General features: G+C 53.9%; 2 protein-coding genes across 9 annotated transcripts in view; one reads left to right on the top strand and one right to left on the bottom strand.

Annotated features, from left to right (window-relative positions):
• LOC140399885 (ADP-ribose glycohydrolase MACROD1-like) overlaps nt 1-27,865 on the bottom strand; it is a 959,160-nt gene that overhangs the window by 804,793 nt on the left and 126,502 nt on the right. The window lies entirely within an intron of this gene.
• Nucleotides 1-27,865, top strand: part of LOC140399884 (leucine-rich repeat transmembrane protein FLRT1-like) — a 178,395-nt gene that overhangs the window by 120,990 nt on the left and 29,540 nt on the right. The window contains exon 1 of one of the 3 annotated variants that reach the window (XM_072489351.1): nt 17,625-18,321. The exons of 1 other annotated variant lie outside the window; for it this stretch is intronic. The gene's annotated coding sequence lies outside the window, so the exon portion shown is untranslated. Of the gene's footprint in view, nt 1-17,624; nt 18,322-26,703; nt 26,816-27,865 lie in introns of those variants that run through there. One more of the 3 variants, XM_072489352.1, reaches the window with a different exon arrangement.

The following is a 27,865-nucleotide window of genomic DNA, read 5'->3' as shown; positions in this document are numbered from 1 at the left end:
GCGCCGGAGTGTGGCGACGAGGGGCTTTTCACAGTAACTTCATTGCCGTGTTAATGTAACCCTACTTGTGACAATAAAGATAATTTTTAAAAATTGTATTAAAGAAAACAGGAGCGGAATCCCCGGCGAGGCCGTGCTTACCTTCGTTTCCTGCACTGGGAAGAGACCATGGCGCCTTTGTTAAATGCCACCCCGATCGTCCCGTTCTCCGAACCCCCACCATGGCTGCCGGGCCAACCCCAACTCCCCAACTTACCTGTCAGGGGGGGATCCTCGAGCCCCATCCTCACCCCACCTCATAAGGGCAGGGCACCCCCAGGCCCGATTCCTGGCAGTGCCCACCTGGGCACCTTGTCACTGCCAGTCTAGCACCTGGGCACCGCCAACCTGGCACCTTGGCACTGCCAGTCTAGCACCCTGGCAGTGCCCCTCCCAGTCCAGCACTGTCACCTGGACACCGCTGGCAGTGCTAAGGTGGCTCTGCCAGGGTGCTTGGGTGGCAGTGCCATGGTGCCAGGCTGGCAGTGCCAAGGGGCCCCAGTGGCAGTGAGAATGCCAGGGTACCACCCTGCCAGGAGCCCGAACACCTCCGATGCCCCCCCCCCCCCCACCCCCAGGTCATTACGCCTGGTCCACATTTGGGTGGACCAGTGTTAAACACATCATGTCGACGCCTCCGTGGCGCAGGTGTTCGATCCTGAGCCCTGGGGGAATCCGGCCAGACATACTTCAGAAAGCCTAACTGCCACGCAAACATGCAAATCTGAACTATGCCTGGATTATGCCCGATGAGCGCGAGGTCTCTCTCTCTCTGTCTCTCTCTCTCTGTCTCTCTCTCTCTGTCTCTTTCTCTCTCTCTCTGTCTCTCTCTCTGTCTCTCTCTGTCTCTCTCTCTCTCTCTCTCTGTCTCTCTCTCTCTGTCTCTCTCTCTCTGTCTCTTTCTCCCTCTCTCTGTCTCTCTCTCTCTGTCTCTCTCTCTCTCTCTCTCTCTTTCTCCCTCTCTGTCTCTTTCTCTCTCTCCCTTTCTATGTCTCTCTCTCTCTCTGTCTGTCTCTGTCTTTTTCTCTCTCTGTGTCTCTTTCTCTCTCTCTGTCTTTCTCCCTCTCTCTCTCTCTTTCTCTCTCTCTCTGCCTCTCTCCCTCTCTCTCTTTCTGTCTGTCTCTGTCTCTCTCTCTCTCACTCTCTGTCTCTCTGTCTCTTTCTCTCTCTCTCTGTCTCTCTCTCTGTCTCTCTCTCTCTGTCTCTTTCTATCTCTCTGTCTCTCTCTCTGTCTATCTGTCTCTGTGTGTCTCTGTCTCTCTCTCTGTCTTTTTCTCTCTGTGTCTTTGTCTCTCTCTCTCTGTCTCTTTCTCTCTCTCTGTCTATGTCTCTCTCTCTCTCTGTCTCTCTGCCTCGCTCTGTCTTTTTCTCTCTCCGTGTCTCTTGTCTCTCTCTCTCTCTCTCTGTCTGTCTGTCTTTTTCTCTCTCTGTGTCTCTGTCTCTGTCTCTCTCTCTCTCTCTCTGTCTGTCTGTCTGTCTCTCTCTCTGTCTCTGTGTCTCTATCTCTCTCGGTCTCGTTCGACCTCGTCAGTCATCCGGAGCCTGACCTCCCACTGAAAAGTTAGGGATTGTCACTGGATCAAGTCGCCTCCCTGTCTTCCTGCCCAGATCATCGCAGAGACAAAAGGGGGAGGGGGTTTAAAGAAAACTAAAAGATAAATTCGTCAGCATCTCACTCAGTGAAAAGGCAGGAAACAGACCCCATCAATTTTCATTCAAATCTCAGAGGCTGACCGGTTGGAAAAATCGTTCTCATCAATTACCATTGACGTGTTTATGTCATCTGCTGCGAGCCCCGCTCCTGATCAGACAGAACATTTTACACAGCAGCTGTTTCGATAATAATCACAATTAAAGAAATCAAATGCTAAAATAATGGTGACAAACAGCGGTGAAACAAAAGTGGAAGGACCGCACCTGATTTAAAAAGCGTCCAGAGGCAAAGTAGAGATCAACAGCAGCGATGGACTGAAACCTCACTGTTTCCAGCGAGATGTCAAAACGTTGCCCTTTTCTAAGCTTGTTCTTTGTTCCAATGATAGAGGAATTTCACCTCCAACCTTGGTGTTAAATTGGATGCTCGAGCCTTGCTACCTGACGGGATCGACTTTTGCGACTTTAATGTTTTTGGTTGTGGATCTGAACTGTTGCCGAGGCCGCGTTGACTGACGCTTTCCCCAGACTCCGGCTCTGCCAAGATGGCACAGCTCGCCTGAGGGCACGGCCCGAGCCAAGGTGGCACAGCTGGGCGGGCATGTGGCATGTTAGCTCTGCCGCCGCACGGCGCCGAGGTCCCGGGTTCGAACCCCGGCTCTGGGTCACTGCCCGTGTGGAGTTTGCACATTCTCCCCGTATCGCCCCCCCCCCCCCCACATGTGCAGGTTAGGTGGATTGGCCACGCAAAATTGGGGCTGGTTTAGCACACTGGGCTAAACAGCTGGCTTGTAATGCAGAACAAGGCCAGCAGCACGGGTTCAATTCCCGTACCAGCCTCCCCGAACAGGCGCCGGAATGTGGCGACTAGGGGGTTTTCACAGTAACTTCATTGAAGCCTACTTGTGACAATAAGCGATAATTATTATTAATTGCCCCTTAATTGGAAAAAAAAATAGTTGGGTACTCTAAATTTATTTTTTTTAAAAGATGGCAGAGCTGTCACGGGGTACGGCAGCACGGTGGCATTGCTGCCTCACGGCGCCGAGGTCCCAGGTTCGATCCCAGCTCTGGGTCACTGTCCGTGTGGAATTTGCACATTCTCCCCGTGTCTACGCGGGTCTCACCCCCACAACCCAAAGATTTGCAAGCTAGGCAGCACGGTAGCACAGTGGCTAGCACCGTGGCTTCACAGCGCCAGGGTCCCGGGTTCGTTTCCCAGCTTCGGTCACTGTCTGCGCGGAGTCTGCACGTCTCCCCCCCCGCCCCCGGTGGCTGCGTGGGTATCCTCCGGGTGCTCCGGTTTCCTGCCACAGTCCAAAGATGTGCAGGTTTCATAGATTATCATAGCATTTTACAGTGCAGAAGGAGGCCATTCGGCCCATCGAGTCGGCACCGGCTCTTGGAAAGAGCACCCTACCCAAGGTCAACACCTCCACCCTTTCCCCATAACCCAGTCACCCCACCCAACACTAAGGGCAATTTTGGACACTAAGGGCAATTTATCATGGCCAATCCACCTAACCGGCACATCTTTGGACTGTGGGAGGAAACCGGAGCACCCGGAGGAAACCCACGCAGACACGGGGAGGACGTGCAGACTCCGCACAGACAGTGACCCAAGCCGGGAATCGAACCCAGGACCCTGGAGCTGTGAAGCAATTGTGCTATCCACAATGCTACCGTGCGGCCCAAGGTTAGGTGGATTGGCCACGCTAAATTGCCCCTAGTGTTCAAAAAGGCAAGGCGGGGTTAGTGGGTTACGGGGATAGGGTGGAAGTGAGGGCTTAAGTGGGTCGGTGCAGACTCGATGGGCCGAATGGCCTCCTTCTGTACTGTATGTTCTGTGTTCCAGGAGGATTGGACACGTTAAATTGGAAAAAATGAATTGGGTACTCTAAATTTATTTAAAAACAAGAACTGTCACGGGGTTGGGGGTGGGGGGGGGGGGGGGGGCGTCTGTCAAATGTGTCCGCTCAAACCTGCCTCCCAAACGTCACTGTCTGACTCTTACGGGGGGGGGTCCCCTCCTCCTGCATTCCTGCATCATACCCCAGCTGAGAGGCATTCTGGCTACCAGTCCCATGGTGCTTTTTAACCGGCTCTTGGGAATTAATTGATCCTGGTCCAGATGGTCTCACTTTCAGGGGAAAAGCGATGACCTTGCCTCCTCTGGACCTCTTTTCAACAACACCCCCCCCCGCTGAGATTGAAAGCTGACTATTTTTGGAACCACATGCCTGAGTGATCCCTGTTCGGCCAATCAGAACCGCACGATTTGTCATTAATCCGAGACAGGAGCGACTTTATAAGAACATTCGCAATGACGCGACTGTACACTCTACTCAACGTCAACTTCTCTGCTCCAAGTACGCTCCACCACGGCTCTCACGGGCCGGAATGATGTCAATGTTCTGGCGACACTTGTCAATGTGAGGTCCAAACCACCAACAAGGCCGTGAAAATTAGGGGCGGCAGGGCGACGCGGCGGTTAGCGCTGCTGCCTCCCGGCTGCCGGGATCGATGCCAGCCCCGGGGGTCGCTGCCCGTGTGGAGTTTGCACATTCTCCCCGTGTCCGCGTGGGTCTCACCCCCGCCCCCCCCACACACACACACACACACACACAACCCAAAAAGATGCGCAGGGCAGGTGGATTGGCCACGCTAAATTGCCCCTTCATTGGAAGAAAAAAAAGAATCGGGCGCCCTAAATTTACAAAAACAAAAACAAAATAATTTTGTGAAAATCAAACATCCATAGAAAGAACGACAAATGCATTCATATGGCGCCTTAGACAAGCTGATTGTTGAAACGGAGGGGCGTGCAGGGCACAATTCAGCGGACTCGAGTTGAAGGCCGCTAAACGGCACGTTTAGGGGGTGTTCCTTGGCTAACCAACAGCACTTTGCCCTTTTATTTGGCCCCGGCGAAGAACTCCCCATCGGGGCCTCCCTCTCTGCGCTGACGAGCTCCACTCGCTTATTTGCTGATCAGGGAGCCACTTTTGATAATTATAATAATCTTTATTGTCACAAGTGGGCTTACATTAACGCCGCAATGAAGTTACTGTGAAAATCCCCTCGTCGCCACAGTCCGGCGCCTGTTCGGGGACGCGGAGGGAGAATTCAGAATGTCCAATTCACCCGACAGGCACGTCTTTCGGGACTTGTGGGAGGAAACCGGAGCGCCCGAGGAAACCCACGCAGACACGGGGGGAAAACGTGCAGACTCCGCACAGACAGTGACCCAAGCTGGGAATCGAACCCGGGACCCTGGAGCTGTGAAGCCACAGTGCTAACCATTGTGCTACCATGCCGCCCACACCGTAGCCCTGATCTTTTGAGCCCCCCCCCTCAGCGCCCCCACTGTACCTTCAGGACCCCTCCCCCGCTTTACCCAGCATAACCTCTTCCTCAAGCCACCCCTCCCTCTTATGGGCAAGGCCCCCCCCCCCACGGGCCCGACCCCTGGCTGTGGCAACCTGCCACCCGGGCACTGCTGGCCTGGCTCCCTGGCAAAGTCCCTGGCAGTGGTGACAGGCTGGAAACGCCAAGGTGCCGGGGAGTGCCAGGGTACCACCCTGCCCTGTCCCTGCCCACCCTCGAGGCCTCACCCTTTCCCCCACAGCAGGAAGCCACGGGGCGCCGTCACGACTGGCTCCCGACTTTGCCAACCAGTATCAAATGGCGCCCGGTTGAGGCTTGGCTGGGGGGGGGGGTGAAACCCGGGCCCCAGGTGGGTCGGGGTGAGCACAGGTCTAAATGAGCCAAATGGAACAAGCGGGATTCAGATCGCAACGCACCGTGAGATTCCGTTGAATCCTGCGAGACATTCCGAGCCTCTCGCGAGATTCAATGGTTTAAATCGAAAAACTACCAGGCGGAGGAAACCGGCAGCAGGATTCTCCGATTCTGGGGCTATGTCCCCAGAGAAACAGGCGCAAAACGGCCACTGGTCTGATTAGCAAGTTTGCAGATGACACTAAGATTGGTGGAGTTGCAGATAGAGAAAGGGGACTGTCAGAGAATACAGCAGAATATAGATAGATTGGAGAGTTGGGCGGAGAAATGGCAGATGGAGTTCAATCCGGACAAATGCGAGGTGATGCATTTTGGAAGATCTAATTCAAGAGCGGACTATACGGTCAATGGAAGAGTCCTGGGGAAAATTGATGTACAGAGAGGTCTGGGAGTTCAGGTCCATTGTACCCTGAAGGTGGCAACGCAGGTCGATAGAGTGGTCAAGAAGGCATACAGCATGCTTGCCTTCATCGGACGGGGTATTGAGTACAAGTGTCGGCAGGTCATGTGACAGTTGTGTAAGACTTTGGTTAGGCCACATTTGGAATACTGCGTGCAGTTCTGGTCGCCACATTACCAGAAGGATGTGGATGCTTTGGAGAAGGTGCAGAGGAGGTTCACCAGGATGTTGCCTGGTATGGAGGGTGCTAACTATGAAGAGAGGTTGAGTAGATTAGGATTATTTCCATTAGAAAGACGGAGGTTGAGGGGGGGGGCCTCATTGAGGTCGACAAAATCATGAGAGGTATGGACAGGGTGGGTAGCAACAAGCTTTTTCCCAGAGTGGGGGACTCAATTACTCGGGGTCACGCGTGGCCGCGCAGGGCGGTGACAGTGCCGTGCAACATGGTGGACGCAGCCCGCGGATCCGGCCCGCAAAATAGTTCCCCTCCACTTTGGCCGGCTCGCGCGCCCACGAATCGGTGGGAAATTTGGATTCTCTGGTCATTTCGCCGAACGCGATCTCGGCGACCGGAGATCCTGCCCCCCCCCCCGCGTTTATTGAACCAGCTTACCCCGGTAGCAGGCTCGAGGTCGATAACTGATGTCCAAGTGAAAACAACAGAGATAAACTGCTGAAGTTTCTTCGTTCCTCTGGTCCGGGGCATCTGAACCCTGCTTCACCCCCTCAACACCCCCACCGCCCCCCCCCCCCCCCCCCGCAATGGCAGCACAGCCGCACAGTGGTTAGCACTAAGGCTTCACAGCTCCAGGGTTCGATTCCCGGCTTGGGTCACTGTCTGTGCGGAGTCTGCGCGTTCTCCCCCCCCCCCCGCCGTCTGTGTGGGTTTCCTCCGGGTGCTCCGGTTTCCTCCCACAGTCCAAAGATGTGCGGGTTAGGAGGAGTGGCCACGCTAAATTGCCCTTAGTGTCCAGAAAATGTTAAATGGGGGGTTACTGGGATAGGGTAGATAGGTGGGCTTCAGTCGGGTGCTCTTTGTAAGGGCCGGTGCAGACTCGATGGGCCGAATGGCCTCCTTCTGCACTGTAAATTCTATGATTCCATGATCTATGATTCTGCAACACACGGAATGGACCAAAAGTAATAAAACGTGACCTCTGTAAAAATAAGACTGTCATAATCAGATTGTAAAATGTAACAGGGATGTTGTAACCGAGAGACGTCTTTATATTACAGAGCTGCTGGCTGATTTAATTGTATAATACTGATTCGTTCTTCGGCATTTAAAACGCTGGACAGATCTCAGAGCATCACAGCCAAAGCAAAATGTAGCGAAGGGTTATTCATGCAGAGTTCTCTGAAAGGAATGGCTTCAGTTCGGATCAGTAGGTCAGCAAGCTCCATGCAGGCCCACTCATCCACAAACCAGAGGGTTAGCCGGAGATTTTGGGACTAGCACTCGACAGCCCCCCCCGCCCCCCCCCCCCGCACACACACTGGTATCAGGCTCAGTGATGGCCTGTTCACCTTCCAGCCCCCGACCGCTGAACCCATGGCTACCACGGGGCACGGAACGCCGCAATCTTGCCAGTGGGAAGAGTGGGTGACCACGGAGACCGTACGCTTCAGGGCCCCTTAATACGGATGGGGGGGGGGGGGGGGCTGTAATTTGGGTGCCTTTTAACAGTGATGGGCTTGTAAGGCAGGAATCGAATGAGACAAATTTTAATTTTTAATAATCTTTATTGTCACAAGTGGGCTTGCATTCACACTGCAACGAAGATACTGTGAAAATTTTGATTTTGATTTGATTTGATTTATTATTGTCACATGTATTTTTTTTTTTTAAATAATTTTTATTAAAGGTTTTCATAAAATATCAACAACAAAAGGAGAAAGAAAAAAGAACCCAACAGGGTTAAGTACAAAACACAATCTAAAAAAAGCAACCCCCCAACCCTCCCCCCCCCTTCCTAAATAATAAATTAACATTAACACCCCGACTTAAGACAACAGGTGTATACACCCCCTCAGACCCTTCCAGTGTAAATAACATAAACAAAAATAAAGTAACCCCCCGAGCTGCTGCTGCCATTGACCAATGTCTAGCGTTCTGCCAGAAAGTCTAAGAACGGTTGCCACCGCCTAAAGAACCCTTGTACCGACCCTCTCAGGGCGAATTTCACCCTCTCCAATTTAATAAACCCCGCCATATCGCTGATCCAGGATTCCATGCTTGGGGGCCTCGCATCTTTCCACTGAAGGAGAATCCTTCGCCGGGCTACCAGGGACGCAAAGGCCAGAATTCCAGCCTCTTTCGCCTCCTGCACTCCCGGCTCCTCTGCCACCCCAAATATTGCGAGCCCCCAGGCCGGTTTGACCTTGGATCCTACCACCCTCGACACCGTCCTCGCTACGCCCTTCCAAAATTCCTCCAGCGCTGGGCATGCCCAGATCATATGGGTGTGATTTGCTGGGCTCCCTGAGCACCTAACACACCTGTCCTCACCCCCAAAGAACCTGCTCATCCTTGTCCCGGTCATTTGTGCCCCGTGCAGCACCTTGAACTGTATGAGGCTGAGTCTCGCGCATGAAGAGGAAGAGTTCACCCTCCCTAGGGCATCTGCCCACGTCCCCTCTTCGATCTCCTCTCCCAACTCCTCCTCCCACTTACCTTTTACCTCCACCACCGAGGCCTCCTCCTCCTCCTGCATCACCTGGTAAGTTTCCGAGATCTTCCCCAATCCCACCCACCCCCCCGAGAGCACCCTGTCCTGTACTGTGTGTGGCAGTAGCCGTGGGAATTCCACCACCTGCCGTCTGGCAAACGCCCTTACCTGTAAGTACCTGAAGGTGTTCCCCGGGGGGAGCCGTACTTCTCCTCCAGCTCACCCAAGCTCGCGAACTTCCCGTCCACAAACAGGTCCCCTAACTTTCGTATGCCTGCCCTGTGCCACCCCGAAAACCCTCCACCTGTTCTTCCTGGGGCAAACCGGTGGTTCCCCCGTAATGGGGTCCACGCCGAGGCCCTAACTTCACCCCTATGCCGCCTCCACTGCCCCCAAAATTTGAGGGTCGCCACCACCACCGGGCTCGTGGTATATCTCCTTGGAGGGAGCGGCAGCGGCGCCGTTGCCAGCGCCCCCAGACTCGTACCCACACAGGACGCCGTCTCCAGCCTCTTCCATGCAGCCCCCTCCCCCTCCATCACCCACTTGCGCACCATTGCCGCATTGGCGGCCCAGTAGTACCCACAGAGGTTGGGCAGCGCCAGCTCCCCCCTATCTCTACTCCGCTCCAGGAACACCCTTCTCACCCTCGGAGTCCCTCGCGCCCACACAAACCCCATTATACTCCTGTTAACCCGCCTGAAAAAAGCCTTCGGGATAAACACGGGGAGGCACTGGAACAGATTATTGTCACATGTATTAGTATACAGTGAGAAGTATTGTTTCTTGCAGACAATGCATACCGTACATAGGGAAGGAAGGAGACACTGCAGAATGTAATGTTACAGCCATAGCTAGGGTGTAGAGAAAAGATCAACTTAACACGAGGTAGGTCCATTCAAAAGTCTGGTGGCAGCAGGGAAGGAGCTGTTCCTGAGACGGTTGGTACGTGACCTCAAACTCTGGTATCTTTTTCCTGACGGAAGAAGGTGGAAGAGAGTATGTCCGGGGTGCGTGGGGTCCTTAATTATGCTGGCTGCCTTTCCGAGGCAGCGGGAATTGTAGACAGAGTCGATGGATGGGAGGCTGGTTTGCGTGTTGGATTGGGCTACATTCACAACCTTTTGTAGTTTCCTGCGGTCTTGGGCAGGGCAGGCTCCATACCAAGCTGTGATACAACCAGAAAGAATGCTTTCTGTGGTGCATCTGTAAAGGTTGGTGAGAGTCGTGGCCGACACGCCAAATTTCCTTTGGAAAAGGAAGGAGGTGTCATCGTAGGTGACATTTCCAAATTTCCGACGGTGGGGAAAATCCCCTCGTCGCCACATTCCGGCGCCTGTTCGGGCACACGGAGGGAGAATTCAGAATGTCCAATTCACCTAACAAGCACGTCTTTCGGGGACTTGTGGGAGGAAACCGGAGCGCCCGGAGGAAACCCACGCAGACACGGGGGGAGAACGTGCAGACTCCGCGCAGACAGTGACCCAAGCCGGGAATCGAACCTGGGACCCTAGCGCTGTGAAGCCACAGTGATAACCACGGTGCTATCGTGCCGCCCAGCTGTGACCACAAATTTGGGCCCGACCACAAACCTTGTAACGAGGGCGGGGTGCGATTAGATAATCTTACCGTTCTGTGCATTTCACCAGCTCAGTCCCGCTGAGAGACGGTGGGGAAAAGTAATCAAATAGGCAGCCAACTCTCCGTTCTTTACATGGCTACTTTCTCCATTTCAAACAATTACTCCACTGTCAACAGTAATGGACTTTTCTGTGAAAGGGGGCCAGTGTCGCCTTTGAAACAGAACTGCCCTCAAACGTGTTCGCAGCACGCAGCCACTATTTCCCGTAACCAGTTGCAGGCGAACCTCTGATTTTTTATTTTCAGCAACGTGACATCTCACGTTGACAGTACAAGCCAGAGAGGGGGGAGAAAGCAGCAAAACAAAAAGTACCAACCCGCCACCACCAGAAATCCTTTGGCTTCTACAGCGCCTGCACAACCTCAGGACATCCCGAAGCGCGTTAAAGCCAATTCAGTACTTCTGAGGTGTAACCGTTGTAACGCAGGAAACACAGCAGCCAAATTGAACACAGCAAGCTGTAATAACAGATAATGGCCAGATTATCAGTTTTATTAATATTGGTTGAGGAATGAATATTTCCCAGGACAATTGCTCTCCCACATAACTCTCCCCTGATCTTCCACAAAACGGTGGCCATGGAAGTGCAGCCGGGGTCTCAGTTTGACGGCTCATCCAATGTTTCTATGTCAGTGCGGCACTCCCTCAGTACTGACCCTCTGACAGTGCGGCACTCCCTCAGTACTGACACTCTGACAGTGCGGCACTCCCTCAGTACTGACCCTCTGACAGTGCGGCACTCCCTCAGTACTGACCCTCTGACAGTGCGGCACTCCCTCAGTACTGACCCTCTGGCAGTGTGGCTCTCCCTCAGTACTGACCCTCTGACAGTGCGGCACTCCCTCAGTACTGACCCTCTGACAGTGCAACACTCCCTCAGTACTGACCCTCTGACAGTGCAGCACTCCCTCAGTACTGACCCTCTGACAGTGCGGCACTCCCTCAGTACTGACCCTCTGACAGTGCGGCACTCCCTCAGTACTGACCCTCTGACAGTACGGCGCCCCCTCAGTACTGACCCTCTGACAGTACGGCACTCCCTCAGTACTGACCCTCTGACAGTGCGGCAGTCCCTCAGTACTGACCCTCCGACAATGCGGCACTCCCTCAGTACTGACCCTCTGACAGTGCAGCACTCCCTCAGTACTGACTCTCTGACAGTGCGGCACTCCTCAGTACTGACATTCTAACAGTGCGGCACTCCCTCAGTACTGACCCTCTGACAGTGCAACACTCCCTCAGTACTGACCCTCTGACAGTGCAGCACTCCCTCAGTACTGACCCTCTGACAGTGCGGCACTCCCTCAGTACTGACCCTCTGACAGTACGGCACTCCCTCAGTACTGACCCTCTGGCAGTGCGGCTCTCCCTCAGTACTGACCCTCTGACAGTGCGGCACTCCCTCAGTACTGACCCTCTGACAGTGCGGCTCTCCCTCAGTACTGACCCTCTGACAGTGCGGAACTCCCTCAGTACTGACCCTCTGACAGTGCGGCACTCCCTCAGTACTGACCCTCTGACAGTGCGGCACTCCCTCAGTACTGACCCTCTGACAGTGCGGCACTCCCTCAGTACTGACCCTCTGACAGTGCGGCACTCCCTCAGTACTGACGCTCTGACAGTGCGGCACTCCCTCAGTACTGACCCTCTGACAGTGCGGCACTCCCTCAGTACTGACCCTCTGACAGTGCGGCACTCCCTCAGTACTGACCCTCTGACAGTGCGGCACACCCTCAGTACCGACCCTCTGACAGTGCGGCGCTCCCTCAGTACTGACCCTCTGACAGTGCGGCACTCCCTCAGTACTGACCCTCTGACAGTGCGGCACTCCCTCAGTACTGACCCTCTGGCAGTGTGGCTCTCCCTCAGTACTGACCCTCTGACAGTGCGGCACTCCCTCAGTACTGACCCTCTGACAGTGCAACACTCCCTCAGTACTGACCCTCTGACAGTGCAGCACTCCCTCAGTACTGACCCTCTGACAGTGCGGCACTCCCTCAGTACTGACCCTCTGACAGTACGGCGCCCCCTCAGTACTGACCCTCTGACAGTACGGCACTCCCTCAGTACTGACCCTCTGACAGTGCGGCAGTCCCTCAGTACTGACCCTCCGACAATGCGGCACTCCCTCAGTACTGACCCTCTGACAGTGCAGCACTCCCTCAGTACTGACTCTCTGACAGTGCGGCACTCCTCAGTACTGACATTCTAACAGTGCGGCACTCCCTCAGTACTGACCCTCTGACAGTGCAACACTCCCTCAGTACTGACCCTCTGACAGTGCAGCACTCCCTCAGTACTGACCCTCTGACAGTGCGGCACTCCCTCAGTACTGACCCTCTGACAGTACGGCACTCCCTCAGTACTGACCCTCTGGCAGTGCGGCTCTCCCTCAGTACTGACCCTCTGACAGTGCGGCACTCCCTCAGTACTGACCCTCTGACAGTGCGGCTCTCCCTCAGTGCTGACCCTCTGACAGTGCGGAACTCCCTCAGTACTGACCCTCTGACAGTGCGGCACTCCCTCAGTACTGACCCTCTGACAGTGCGGCGCTCCCTCAGTACTGACCCTCTGACAGTGCGGCACTCCCTCAGTACTGGCCCTCTGACAGTGCGGCACTCCCTCAGCACTGACCCTCTGACAGTGCGGCACTCCCTCAGCACTGACCCTCTGACATTGCGGCACTGCCTCTGTACTGACTCTCTGAGAGTGCAGCACTCCCTCAGTACTGACCCTCTGACAGTACAGCGCTCCCTCAGTACTGACCCTCCGACAGTGCGGCACTCCCTCAGCACTAACCCTCTGACAGTGCGGCACTCCCTCAGCACTGACCCTCTGACAGTGCGGCACTGCCTCAGTACTGACCCTCTGACAGTGCAGCACTCCCTCAGTACTGACCCTCCGACAGTACAGCGCTCCCTCAGTACTGACCCTCTGACAGTGCAGCACGACCTCAGTACTGACCCTCTGACAGTGCGGCACTCCCTCAGTACTGAACCTCTGACAGTGCGGCACTCCCTCAGTACTGACCCTCTGACAGTGCGCCACTCCCTCAGCACTGACCCTCTGACAGTGCGGCACTCCCTCAGCACTGACCCGCTGACAGTGCGGCACTGCCTCAGTACTGACTCTGTGACAGTGCGGCGCTCCCTCAGTACTGACCCTCTGACCGTGCAGCACTCCCTCAGTACTGACCCTCTGACAGTGCGGCACTCCCTCAGCACTGACCCTCTGACAGTGCGGCACTCCCTCAGTACTGACCCTCTGACAGTGCGGCACTCCCTCAGCACTGACCCTCTGACAGTGCGGCACTGCCTCAGTACTGACCCTCCGACAGTACAACGCTCCCTCAGTATTAACCCTCTGACAGTGCAGCAATCCCTCAGTACTGACCCTCTGACAGTGCGGCACTCCCTCAGTACTGACCCTCTGACAGTGCGGCACTCCCTCAGTACTGACCCTCTGACAGTGCAGCACTCCCTCAGTACTGACCCTCTGACAGTGCGACACTCCCTCAGTACTGACCCTCTGACAGTGCGGCACTCCCTCAGCACTGACCCTCTGACAGTGCGGCACTGCCTCAGTACTGACCCTCTGACAGTACAACGCTCCCTCAGTATTAACCCTCTGACAGTGCAGCAATCCCTCAGTACTGACCCTCTGACAGTGCGGCACTCCCTCAGTACTGACCCTCTGACAGTGCGGCACTCCCTCAGTACTGACCCTCTGACAGTGCAGCACTCCCTCAGTACTGACCCTCTGACAGTGCGACACTCCCTCAGTACTGACCCTCTGACAGTGCGGCACTCCCTCAGTACTGACCCTCTGACAGTGCGGCACTCCCTCAGCACTGACCCTCTGACAGTGCGGCACTGCCTCAGTACTGACCCTCTGACTGTGCAGCACTCCCTCAGTACTGACCCTCCGACAGTACAGCGCTCCCTCAGTACTGACCCTCTGACAGTGCGGCACTTCCTCAGTACTGACCGTCTGACAGTGCGGCGCTCCCTCAGTACTGACCCTCTGACAGTGCAGCACTCCCTCAGTACTGACCCTCTGACAGTGCGGCACTCCCTCAGCACTGACCCTCTGACAGTGCGGCACTCCCTCAGTACTGACCCTCTGACAGTGCGGCACTCCCTCAGTACTGACCCTCTGACAGTGCAGCACTCCCTCAGTACTGACCCTCTGACAGTGCGACACTCCCTCAGTACTGACCCTCTGACAGTGCGGCACTCCCTCAGTACTGACCCTCTGACAGTGCGGCGCTCCCTCAGTACTGACCCTCTGACAGTGCGGCACTCCCTCAGTACTGGCCCTCTGACAGTGCGGCACTCCCTCAGCACTGACCCTCTGACAGTGCGGCACTCCCTCAGCACTGACCCTCTGACATTGCGGCACTGCCTCTGTACTGACTCTCTGAGAGTGCAGCACTCCCTCAGTACTGACCCTCTGACAGTACAGCGCTCCCTCAGTACTGACCCTCCGACAGTGCGGCACTCCCTCAGCACTAACCCTCTGACAGTGCGGCACTCCCTCAGCACTGACCCTCTGACAGTGCGGCACTGCCTCAGTACTGACCCTCTGACAGTGCAGCACTCCCTCAGTACTGACCCTCCGACAGTACAGCGCTCCCTCAGTACTGACCCTCTGACAGTGCAGCACTACCTCAGTACTGACCCTCTGACAGTGCGGCACTCCCTCAGTACTGAACCTCTGACAGTGCGGCACTCCCTCAGTACTGACCCTCTGACAGTGCGCCACTCCCTCAGCACTGACCCTCTGACAGTGCGGCACTCCCTCAGCACTGACCCGCTGACAGTGCGGCACTGCCTCAGTACTGACTCTGTGACAGTGCGGCGCTCCCTCAGTACTGACCCTCTGACCGTGCAGCACTCCCTCAGTACTGACCCTCTGACAGTGCGGCACTCCCTCAGCACTGACCCTCTGACAGTGCGGCACTCCCTCAGTACTGACCCTCTGACAGTGCGGCACTCCCTCAGCACTGACCCTCTGACAGTGCGGCACTGCCTCAGTACTGACCCTCCGACAGTACAACGCTCCCTCAGTATTAACCCTCTGACAGTGCAGCAATCCCTCAGTACTGACCCTCTGACAGTGCGGCACTCCCTCAGTACTGACCCTCTGACAGTGCGGCACTCCCTCAGTACTGACCCTCTGACAGTGCAGCACTCCCTCAGTACTGACCCTCTGACAGTGCGACACTCCCTCAGTACTGACCCTCTGACAGTGCGGCACTCCCTCAGCACTGACCCTCTGACAGTGTGGCACTGCCTCAGTACTGACCCTCTGACAGTACAACGCTCCCTCAGTATTAACCCTCTGACAGTGCAGCAATCCCTCAGTACTGACCCTCTGACAGTGCGGCACTCCCTCAGTACTGACCCTCTGACAGTGCGGCACTCCCTCAGTACTGACCCTCTGACAGTGCAGCACTCCCTCAGTACTGACCCTCTGACAGTGCGACACTCCCTCAGTACTGACCCTCTGACAGTGCGGCACTCCCTCAGTACTGACCCTCTGACAGTGCGGCACTCCCTCAGCACTGACCCTCTGACAGTGCGGCACTGCCTCAGTACTGACCCTCTGACTGTGCAGCACTCCCTCAGTACTGACCCTCCGACAGTACAGCGCTCCCTCAGTACTGACCCTCTGACAGTGCGGCACTTCCTCAGTACTGACCGTCTGACAGTGCGGCGCTCCCTCAGTACTGACCCTCTGACAGTGCAGCACTCCCTCAGTACTGACCCTCCGACAGTACAGCGCTCCCTCAGTACTGACCCTCTGACAGTGCGGCACTTCCTCAGTACTGACCGTCTGACAGTGCGGCGCTCCCTCAGTACTGACCCTCTGACAGTGCAGCACTCCCTCAGTACTGACCCTCTGACAGTGCGGCACTCCCTCAGCACTGACCCTCTGACAGTGCGGCACTCCCTCAGTACTGACCCTCTGACAGTGCGGCACTCCCTCAGTACTGACCCTCTGACAGTGCAGCACTCCCTCAGTACTGACCCTCTGACAGTGCGACACTCCCTCAGTACTGACCCTCTGACAGTGCGGCACTCCCTCAGTACTGACCCTCTGACAGTGCGGCACTGCCTCAGTACTGACCCTCCGACTGTGCAGCACTCCCTCAGTACTGACCCTCCGATAGTACAGCGCTCCCTCAGTACTGACCCTCTGACAGTGCGGCACTCCCTCAGTACTGACCCTCTGACTGTGCAGCACTCCCTCAGTACTGACCCTCTGACAGTGCGGCACTCCCTCAGTACTGACCCTCTGACAGTGCGCACTCCCTCAGTACTGACCCTCTGACAGTGCGGCACTCCCTCAGTACTGACCCTCTGACAGTGCGGCGCTCCCTCAGTACTGACCCTCCGATAGTACAGCGCTCCCTCAGTACTGACCCTCTGACAGTGCGGCACTTCCTCAGTACTGACCGTCTGACTGTGCGGCGCTCCCTCAGTACTGACCCTCTGACAATGCAGCACTCCCTCAGTACTGACCCTCTGACAGTGCAGCACTCCCTCAGTACTGACCCTCTGACAGTGCGGCGCTCCCTCAGTACTGACCCTCTGACAATGCAGCACTCCCTCAGCACTGACCCTCTGACAGTGCAGAGCACTCTCAATACTGCCCCTCTGACAGTGTAGTGCTCCCACAGTAGCGCCCTCCAATACTTTAACGCTCCCTCAGACCCTGGAACTGGTGCATCAGCCCACATTCTCGCGCTAGATCCTCGAGTGGGACTTGAACCCACAACGTTCTGGCTCAGGAGTGAGTATGCCAACCAATGACCCGACAGCCGGTAGGATTTGTTGGTGATGGTCACTCGTGATACAATTTCTGGTACTACGGCTGCAATGTGTGCTGAATAGAATGGTGATGGAGTAATTGCCCTGCACATTCCCCGTTCCCCAAAAGTCGAATATTTGCGAATAATCTCCCCACTAAGTCAGTTGGTGAAAGAGGAACGTGACCGTATCCCACTGATCAGGAGGCTCCCGGTATGACACACAATGTAAGATTACTGATACCAGAACCAGGGTTGCAAAGGCCTCGGGCCTAGGAAACCATTAGAGCCTGAAGGTGCAACTGAGCACTTACCAGTGACCCCCCCTCCCTGCTGTGCTGACTGAGGTGAACTGTCAGGTGAGGGCAAGAAAGGAGCTCAACGAGCTCGTCTGTCAACACCCTCTGCTTAGTTTAACACAGAAAGAACACCCTTGGAACTTCACCCAAGTGAAATTTGATTGCCTTCAAAAAAAAAATGGAACAGAAGCTAAAATAAACATTTTGTCAAATCGGCAGCAAAAGAAAACTCCCGATGGCATGCAAGTCATTGGCAGGGTGTGGCTAATTTTCTTTGACTGTTTATATAGGAGAAACCCCTGCTTGTTTGTGAACCAAACGGACAGGCAGACCTGGAGAAGGCGAGAGTTCATTGTTAGGAAAAGAACGAGCGAAAGAGCAGCTCTCTTGTCACTTTAAACTGCCTGCCGTCTCCTCCACAAGTGTTGCAAAGCCCCAGGAGGCAGCAGATTCTTGTACCAGCGAACGCCGCCAGCCAATGTTCACACCGGGGAGGGGGTTTCCCCAGGAGTTGGGACAACTCTGAATTGCCTGTCAAGTGCCTGAACAAGATAAGGGCCTGCGTTTCGACTCCACAGCTATGTAACGCTACACCAGGAACCCCACCTACTTCATCCAGGAGGCTGCCCTCCCCAGACTGCGTGCTGCTGAAGAATCCGGCTGGGAATAATCTGCGAGATTATTCTGGTTTGGGGCTGACGCCGATTCAAACAAAAAATAGAGGGCATTTAGGAGGGAAAAAAAAGCACTCCTCAAAAAATAAAAGACAAATACACGAAGGAAGCTGACACCTTTCCAACGCCTTCTCTCGAACAGAGATCTCAGTCAGAGCCTGGAATGTGTAAAGCTGGAATGTGGGGGGGATTTGCCTGTCTCAGTGGGATCGTGCGGAGCTACTGATGTGTGTGTGTGTGTTGCCTGAACTGAAACGCTGATCGGACCAGGGAGACCCTGCCTGCTAGCAGCAGAGCTCCATGCCACGCTGAACACAGCCAAAGGAGGTAAGATTCAAGCCCGAAGGACTCCGGCATCGGGTGAAGCATACAGGGGTGTAGTGTTAATCAGGTTGGTCTCTAAGAGGGTCGTTTAGGAGTCTGGTAACAGCGGGGAAGAAGCTGTTTTTGAGTCTGTTCGTGCGTGTTCTCAGACTTCTCTATCTCCTGCCCGATGGAAGAAGTTGGAGGAGTGAGTAAGCCGGGTGGGAGGGATCTTTGATTATGCTGCCCGCTCTCCCCAGGCAGCGGGAGGTGTAGATGGACCCGCTGTACACTGTATATAAGCAATAAGGATGGAAGGCAGGTTTGTGTGATGGACTGAGCGGTGTTCACGACTCTCTGAAGTTTCTTGCGGTCCTGGACCGAGCAGTTGCCATACCAGGCTGTGTTGCAGCCCGATAGGATGCTTTCCATGGTGCATCTGTAAAAGTTGGTCAGAGTCAATGTGGACATGCCGAATTTCCTTCGTTTCCTGAGGAAGTATAGGCGCTGTTGTGCTTTCTTGGTGGTAGCGTCGACATGGGTGGACCAGGACAGATTTTTTGAGATGTGCACCCCTAGGAATTTGAAACTGCTAAATGGGCAGCACGGTAGCATAGTGGTTAGCACTGTGGCTTCACAGCGCCAGGGTCCCAGGTTCAATTCCCTGCTGGGTCACTGTCTGTGTGGAGTCTGCATGTTCTCCCCGTGTCTGCGTGGGTTTCCTCCGGGTGCTCCGGATTCCTCCCACAGTCCAAAGACGTGCAGGTTAGGTGGATTGGCCATGATAAATTGCCCTTAGTGACCAAAAAGGTTAGGAGGAGTTATTGGGTTCGGGGGATAAGGTGGAAGTGAGGGCTTAAGTGGGTCGGTGCAGACTTGATGGGCTGAATGGCCTCCTTCTGTACTGTATGTTTTATGTTATGTTATCTCCACCTCGGCCCCGTTGATGCTGACAGGGGTGTGTACAGCACTTTGCTTCCTGAAGTCAATTACCAGCTCTTTAGTTTTGCTGTCATTGAGGGAGAGATTGTTGTCGCTACACCACTCCACTAGGTCCTCTATCTCCCTCCTGTATTCTGACTCGTCGTTAGAGCTTGAACAGGGACAAGAAGGTGCCTTAACACTGGTTACTCTGCTGTTCCTATTAAGCTGAGGAAGGAGCTTGCCCTCCGAAAGCTAGTGATGCCCAACGAACCGGTTGGACTTTAACCTGGGGCTGTAAGACTTCTTACTGGGCCCGCCCCAGTCCAACGCCGGCATCTCCACATCGGTCCTATTAAAGACAGAGAGGCCCCGGTGCTTGGCCCTCCCCCTCGGTTTGTCGGCCAGGCGCTGGTCACACTGACCTCCAGTATTAATGTGATGGTGCAATTGTATTCAGAGTGTCGAGGGACTGGCTCCCCGTGTTTACTGTACATTAACCAACAGACTTCATCAAAAGGCAGTTTCTGTAAACACTATCATTCCTGCTAAAGGCGCATCAGGAAGGTGGGAGGTTGTTTTGTGGCAAATCAGTGCAATGAAAAGTCATATTAATAATAACCTTTATTGTCACAAGTAGGCTGACATTAACACTGCAATGAAGTTACTGTGAAAAGCCCCTAGTCGCCACATTCCGGCGCCTGTTCCGGTACACGGAGGGAGAATTCAGAATGTCCAATTCACCCAACAGCACGTCTTTCGGGACTTGTGGGAGGAAACCGGAGCGCCCGGAGGAAACCCACGCAGACACGGGGTGGGGGGGGAGAACGTGCAGACTCCGCGCAGACAGTGACCCAAGGCCGGGAATTGAACCCGGGACCCTGGAGCTGTGAAGCAACAGTGCTAACCGCTGTGCTACCGTGCCGCCTCTATGGAGAAAGGTTTAATATTTCAGAAATCATTGCTGGAGATACTGGAAACAGGCTGCGGGGACAGAATAACTTGCACAATAACTTCAGAACCGAGTTTTTTAAACGAGTAAAAATTCAGCACACTTTTAGACTTCAGTAAAAAGCTTCAGGTTTCCCTTGTAGTCAAAATGACTTTGAATCTTTCCAAGTACAATATTGTCAAGTTGGGAACGCCCCCCCCCGGGCTGAATTTTTTGCCACGTCGACATGACTTGGGAGACCTTCGGAAATGGACAGGCGGGTCGCCATTTTCAGGACTGTCCTTTAATAGGGGTGGGCTTCTCCGGGTCACGTTCCTGCCCCTGCACGCTCGACCCGGCCGGCTGCATTGCGGGGACAGGCATGCCCTGTCCTCGGCCTGCGCAATTTTCAAAACGATTGTGGATCACGGCGGCTCACGGGTATCGTGGACCATAGTCGGCGTGAGGGAAGACAGGTTAGTTCAAAATGTCCTCCCCACGCCTCCGTGATGCCAAGACATGCCCTCCAAACAACCCTTATGATCCCTCATGACCCCCATGCCAAGGTATGGCCCCCATACAATCCCTATGATCCCTCATGACCCCCATGCCAAGGAATGGCCCCCATTCACACCCTATAAGCCTCTCATTCCCCCCATGCCAAGGTATGCTCACCACCCAACCCCATGCCCCTTTCATGACCTCCATGACAAGCTATGCCCCCCCCCGAATAACCCCCATGATCTCTCTTGCTCCCATGCCAAGCTGTGGCATCTCCATCCCCGTTCTCCCGCTATAGGCTGTATGATGTGGAGATGCCAGCGTTAGACACGCTGTATAGAAGCCATGAACAGTGGAGCGGCAGTAGGATTTGTATAAACAGCTTAAAAAAAAAGTAATTCATAACTTTCACATATCGGGGGCGGGATTCTGCGGGTATCAGCGGGGTGGGCATCTCCGGTGAGAAGGAGTGGCGTGAACCACTCTGGCGTCGGACCGCCCCGAAGGTGCGGAATCCTCCGCACCTTCAGGGGCTAAGCCGGCCCCGGAGTGGTTTGCGCCGGCCGGCCGGCACGGAAGGGGGTTGGTGCCACGCCAACCGGTGCCGACGGGCCTCCGCGGGAGTGCCAGCGCGTGCTGGCGTCATCCCAGCGCATGCGCGGGGGGGGGTTCATCTCCGCGCCGGCCATCGCGGACCGTTACACCGGCCGGCGCGGAGGAATAGAGTGCCCCCCACGGCACACGCCCGCCGGCGGATCGGTGGGCTCCGATCGCGGGCCAGGCCACCATAGCCACCCCCCCCCGAGGCCTGATTCCCCCGCGCCCCCCCCCGAGGCCTGATTCCCCCGCGCCCCCCCCCCCCCAAGGCCTGATTCCCCCGCGCCCCCCCCCCCCCCCACCCTCCCCCCACGGGGACCTCCCACGGGGCCAGGTCCCGTCGAAAATGGGCAGCCACTCGGCCCATCGCAGGCCGGAGAACCGCCGGGAGGGGGGGCACTGCCAACGGCCCCCGACCGGCGCGATTCCCGCCCCCGCCAAAACCCCTGCGCCGGAGAATTCGGCAGCTGGCGGGGGCGGGATTCACGCCCCCCCCCCCGGTGATTCTCCGACCCAGCGGGGGGGGGGGGGGGGGGGGGGTCAGAGATCCCGCCCAGGAGGTCAGAGCTGTCATATTATATCATAGTATTTACAGTGCAGAAGGAGGCCATTCGGCCCATCAAGTCTGCACCGGCTCTTGGAAAGAGCACCCTAATCAAGGTCAACACCTCCACCCTATCCCCATAACCCAGTAACCCCACCCAACACCTAAGGACAATTTTAGCATAGCCAATCCACCTAACCTGCACATCTTTGGACTGTGGGAGGAAACCGGAGCACCCGGAGGAAACCCACGCACACACGGGGAGGATGTGCAGACTCCGCACAGACAGTGATCCAAGCCGGGAAACAAAAGAGCAATATTTTTCCTGAGTGTCAACAGACTAATGGATTTCTGGGCTTCACTATGGGTTCATTACTTCTCTATGGTGTATATTGGGTGAATGAGAATGGAAGTTCCACAGCTTGACAAGGGGGCTGTTGGGGCGGGGGGGGGGGCATACCCTGAAATGGGGGCATGATGGGCCACAGCACCGAGCCGGGCCTGTTAAACAGCCCCTGTGGAGGCCTTCCTGCGTTGGTCAGCCCGACTGCAGACCCCCCGCGGCCCCGCAGTGAAAATCCACTCTTGTGTGCACTTTCTCCCGAAGTGGACAGGCCAAGTCAGGAGTGTTCCCAATTTCCTGCTTCCCACCTTCAGAATGAACAGCCAGCCTTTCATATTTTTCAACTGTCTCCGGGGTTTGCTTTATGCTGAAACGGAAAGAGTTTTAGGGGGGGTGGGGGTGCCGGGGTGTAGAGCTCGGGGGGGGGGGGCAGGGCAAGATCCCGTGTCAAACTTATATGCTTTGGGTATTGCAAGTTCGAAAGTAAGGACCAACAAATAAGACCGTAAGACATAGGAGCAGAATTAGGCCACTCGGCCCATCGAGTCTGCTCCGCCATTCAATCATGGCTGATATTTTCTCATCCCCATTCTCCTGCCTTCTCCCCATAACCCCTGACCCCCTTATTAATCAAGAACCTCTCCATCTCTGTCTTAAAGACACTCAGTGATTTGGCCTCCACAGCCTTCTGCGGCAAAGAGTTCCACAGATTCACCCCCCTCTGGCTGAAGAAATTCCTCCTCATCTCTGTTTTAAAGGATCGTCCCTTCAGTCTGAGATGGTGTCCTCTGCTTCTAGTTTTTCCTACAAGTGGAAACATCCTCTCCACGTCCACTCTATCCGGGCCTCGCAGTGTCAAATTCGTAGGTGCGCACATCACCAACAATCTGTCCTGGGTCGACCCACGTCGACACTACCACCAAGAAAGTACAACAGGTGCTGGTTTAGCACAGGACTAAATCGCTGGCTTTTAAAGCAGACCAAGGCAGGTCAGCAGCACGGTTCAATTCCCGTTCCAGCCTCCCCGAACAGGCGCCGGAATGTGGCGACTAGGGGCTTTTCACAGTAACTTCATTTGAAGCCTACTTGTGACAATAAGCAATTTTCATTTCATTTTCATTTCACAGCGCCTGTACTTCCTCACGAAACTAAGGAAATTCAGCATGTCCACATTAACTCTTACCAATTTTTACAGATGCACCATAGAAAGCATCCTATCGGGCTGCATCACAGCCTGGGTATGGCAACTGCTCGGCCCAGGACCGCAAGAAACTTCAGAGAGTCGTGAACACCGCCCAGTCCGTCACACGAACCCGCCTCCCATCCACTGACTCCATCTACACATCCCGCTGCCTTGGGAAAGTGGGCAGCATCATCAAAGACCCCTCCCACCCGGCTTACTCACTCTTCCAACTTCTTCCATCGGGCAGGAGATACAGAAGTCTGAGAACACGCACGAACAGACTCAAAAACAGCTTCTTCCCCACTGTTACCAGACTCCTAAACGACCCTCTTATGGATTGACCTGATTAACACTACACCCCTGTATGCTTCACCCGATGCCGGTGTTTATGTAGTTACATTGTGGACCTTGTGTTGCCCTATTATGTATTTTCTTTTATTCCCTTTTCTTCTCATGTACTTAATGATCTGTTGAGCTGCTCGCAGAAAAATACTTTTCACTGTACCTCGGTACACGTGACAATAAACAAAATCCAATACATTCCAGTAAATGGCCCTTGATATGTTCAACGGCATTACCAACACTTTTCAATTTAATTAACAGCTTATTGAGTTTGCACTCTGGTTCCAATGCACAGAAATTGAAAGGGGATGGGGGAGAGGGGGGGAAAGAGAGCAACTGACCATTTTTCTGCAAATATTTAAAACCTATTTATTGAAGTGGTTTTTAAAAAAATATCTAATTAACCAAATGGATTAATACGGAGGTGCTGCCGAGGGACACTTTCTCCATAAATTCACACCAGTGCCACTGTACAATCTGAGGACCCTAACGTCGACGTAAGTCCCGCTGGAACTTTAAACGTGATGTTCCACAGAGCTGCAGAACTCAGAATTCTGTACCTGCAAATCCCACGCGGGTCAGCTTCCAATCTGATCAATGCCGTTCCGCGGGAGGTTACGAGCGTCCTCGCAGGAACGGAGGGACCATCAAGAGGGAGAAATCATCCCAGGATTGTCGTGCGGAACCAGCATCTGGTTCAAAGGTACCTCAACGGGAGCCTGGGAACAGATCGACCGTCGAGCTGTTTAGCCTGGGAAAAGTAGGCTTACGAAAATGAAGCAAACAGCGAGAGGGAAAGGGAATGACTGCTGAAGGAAGCGATTATTGCGCAACCAAAAAGAAAGCAGTGAAATTAAATTAAATTCTACTGAAGAATCAAAGATAATTTTATCGTTGAGGTATTTTGTGATATAATTCTTTTTGTCAGTTGTGGGCAGCACGGTAGCACAGCGGTTAGCACTGTGGCTTCACAGCGGCAGGGTCCTAGGTTCGATTCCCGGCTTGGGCCACTGTCTGTGCGGAGTCTGCACGTTCACCCCCCCCCGTGTCTGCGTGAGTTTCCTCCGGGCGCTCCCACAAATCCCGAAAGACGTGCTTGTTGGGTGAACTGGACGTTCTGAATTCTCCCTCCGTGTCCCCGAACAGGCGCCGGAGTGTGGCGACTGGGGGCTTTTCACAGTAAGGTCAATGCAGTGTTAATGTAAGCCTGCTTGCGACAATATAGATTATTATTATTTTATTTAATGTGGACATGAGATGTGTCCTACTCCATTCTCCGGCCTTCAAAGCCAATTTTTAAAAACGTCCTCACTTTGGCTGCCGTTCTTTCGAAGCTTCAACTGACCAGCATTTTGGGACCGAAGGAAAAGTCCGACTGAAATTTCCATCATAACATTTAATTGCCCAAGGCACTGAAATCCCTTCTGAAATGAAATGAAATGAAAACCGCTTATTGTCACAAGTAGGCTTCAAATGAAGTTACTGTGAAAAGCCCCTAGTCGCCACATTCCGGCGCCTGTTCGGGGAGGCTGGTACGGGAATTGAACCATGCTGCTGGCCTGCCTTGGTCTGCTTTCAAAGCCAGCTCTTTACTTTAAGACCCAAAGGGGACGAAACATGAGCTGGGTGCTCAAATTAAATGTCACACTCTATCGATGAAGGTCACACAGGTCTGAGCTTTGTCCATCGTTTTGTTTATTCTTTGGTCCCAAGAACTAGTTTTGCCATTGTTTAAGCTTGCGTCGCTTTCTGTCCTGCCTACATAATTTACAGAAGTTTATCCGATTAAAGCACTGTGTGGTATGGTTGTGAAGCCGCCCAGCCGTGGCAAATTAAGCACTTACGTTTATATAGCATCTCTGATGGGATAAAAGACCCCAAGGTGCTTCACAGCAACATTATAAAACCAAGTGCTACACTGAGCCACACACGGAATATTAACATACGAAATAGGAGGCAACTAAAAGCTTTCCCAAAGAGGGAGGATTTGAGGAGTGTCTTAAAGGAAGAAAGGGAGGGAGCTCAAGGGCTTGGGACCTCCGCAGCTGAAGGCGCCGGAATGTGGCGACGAGGGGATTTTCACAGTAACTTCACTGCAGTGTTAATGTAAGCCCACTTGTGACAATAATAAAGATTATTATTATATTATGGGCCAGGGTTTAGAGAACCCCAAAGTATATCATGGAGTTCACCTGACCCACAACTTACGGTTACATGGAATTTACAGTGCAGAAGGAGGCCATTCGGCCCATCGAGTCTGCACCGGCTCTTGGAAAGAGCACCCTACCCAAGACCACACCTCCACCCTATCCACATAACCCAGCAACCCCACCCAACACTGAGGGTAATTTTGGACGCTAAGGGCAATTTAGCATGGCCAATCCACCTAACCTGCACATCTTTGGACTGTGGGAGGAATCCGGAGCACCCGGAAGAAACCCACGCAGACACGGGGGAGAACGTGCAGACTCCGCACAGACAGTGACTTAAGCCAGGAATCGAACCTAGGACCCTGGAGCTGTGAAGCAATTGTGCTAACCACTGTGCTACCGTGTTACGGGCACAAGGTCCTACTTTACAGGTGTGATGCAACAGAGAGCTAAAGTATGTTTAAAACAAAATAATAATAATCGTTTATTGTCACACGGAGGCTTGAATGAAGTAAATGTGAAAAGCCCCTAGTCGCCACATTCCGGCGCCTGTTCGGGGAGGCTGGTACGGGAATTGAACCCGCACTGCTGGCCTTGTTCTGCAAATGTTTACTCTATGAATCCAGTTAATATTTTATCAACACACAGTAAACATCTTATCAACTACAAACACTGATACCTTCCCAAATACAATATTCTATAGGTAACCCTTAATAACTTCCCAAACAACATCCACAAGTTAAACCCTTTTAAAATAAAGACAGCAGGTTTAAATTCTCTACAGAAACAGGTATTACTTTGAAATCATCAAGTGATCTTTAGATTGCAGAGCGGGAGATCATAATATCTTTGTGCTGTGAAAGCAGCTCTTCATCTCTGAAGGCGAAACCAAAAACACACACTGCAGCTGCCAGCTCAAAAACGAAAGTAAAAGCATACAGACAGCCCAGCTCCACCCGCACACTGACATCACTGCAGCTATTTGATGAACACCCATTTCTTAAAGGTACGTCCACCTGACAATTATTTAATGGCAGAGCAGTCGTATTTTGGAAAGGCGCAAGAGGTCAGAATTAGGGGAGCGACGATATCTCGGAGGGTTGCGGGACCGGAGGAAATGACAGAGATGGGAGGGGCGGGGGGAAGCAGGGGTGAGGCCATGGAGGGATTTGAACACAAAAATAGCAATGCTAAAATAAGGGCCTAGTTGACCGGGGTGAAGGATGAGGGGGATCTTATTGAAACTTACAGGATACTGCGAGGCCCGGATAGAGTGGACGCGGAGAGGATGTTTCCACTTGGAGGAGAAACTAGAACCAGAGGACACCATCTCAGACTAAAGGGACGATCCTTTAAAACAGAGATGAGGAGGAATTTCTTCAGCCAGAGGGGGGTGAATCTGTGGAACTCTTTGCCGCAGAAGGCTGTGGGAGGCCAAATTCACTGAGTGTCTTTAAGACAGAGAGAGATAGGTTCGTGATTAATAAGGGGGTCAGGGGTTATGGGGCGAAGGCAGGAGAATGGGGATGAGAAACATATCAGCCATGATTGAATGGCGGAGCAGACTCGATGGGCTGAGTGGCCTAATTCTGCTCCTATGTCTGATGGTCTTTTGATCAGAGTTTGGAGCGGCGTCCGGAAACAATGGAGGGAATTTCTGCTCAACCACTCCTGGATGTCGAATGAGTGGTGTGTTACACAAACACTCAGTTAAATTGATCAAGTTTTTTTTTTAATGCCTTTAGAGTGCCCAATTCATTTTTTTCCAATTCAGGGGCGATTTAGCGTGGCCAATCCACCTCACCTGCACATCTTTGGGTTATGGGGGCGAAACCCACACAAACACGGGGGGTATGTGCAAACTCCCCACGTGCGGTGACCCGGAGCCGGGATCGAACCTGGTAAATTGATCAAATTAAGAGACAGTAGGAAATCTGCTTCTGGGCGGGCGGTCCAGGGTGCGCGAGCCTACTTGTGACAATAAAGATGATTATAGCGATTATTATCATAAAGATAAGCCCAGCAACTAAAGGCCAGTCAGTTTAACTTTGGTGGT

Source organism: Scyliorhinus torazame, chromosome 24 (assembly GCF_047496885.1).
Source record: "Scyliorhinus torazame isolate Kashiwa2021f chromosome 24, sScyTor2.1, whole genome shotgun sequence".
NCBI classification, from domain to species: Eukaryota; Metazoa; Chordata; class Chondrichthyes; order Carcharhiniformes; family Scyliorhinidae; genus Scyliorhinus; species Scyliorhinus torazame.
This window is presented reverse-complemented; position numbering and strand designations above follow the sequence as displayed.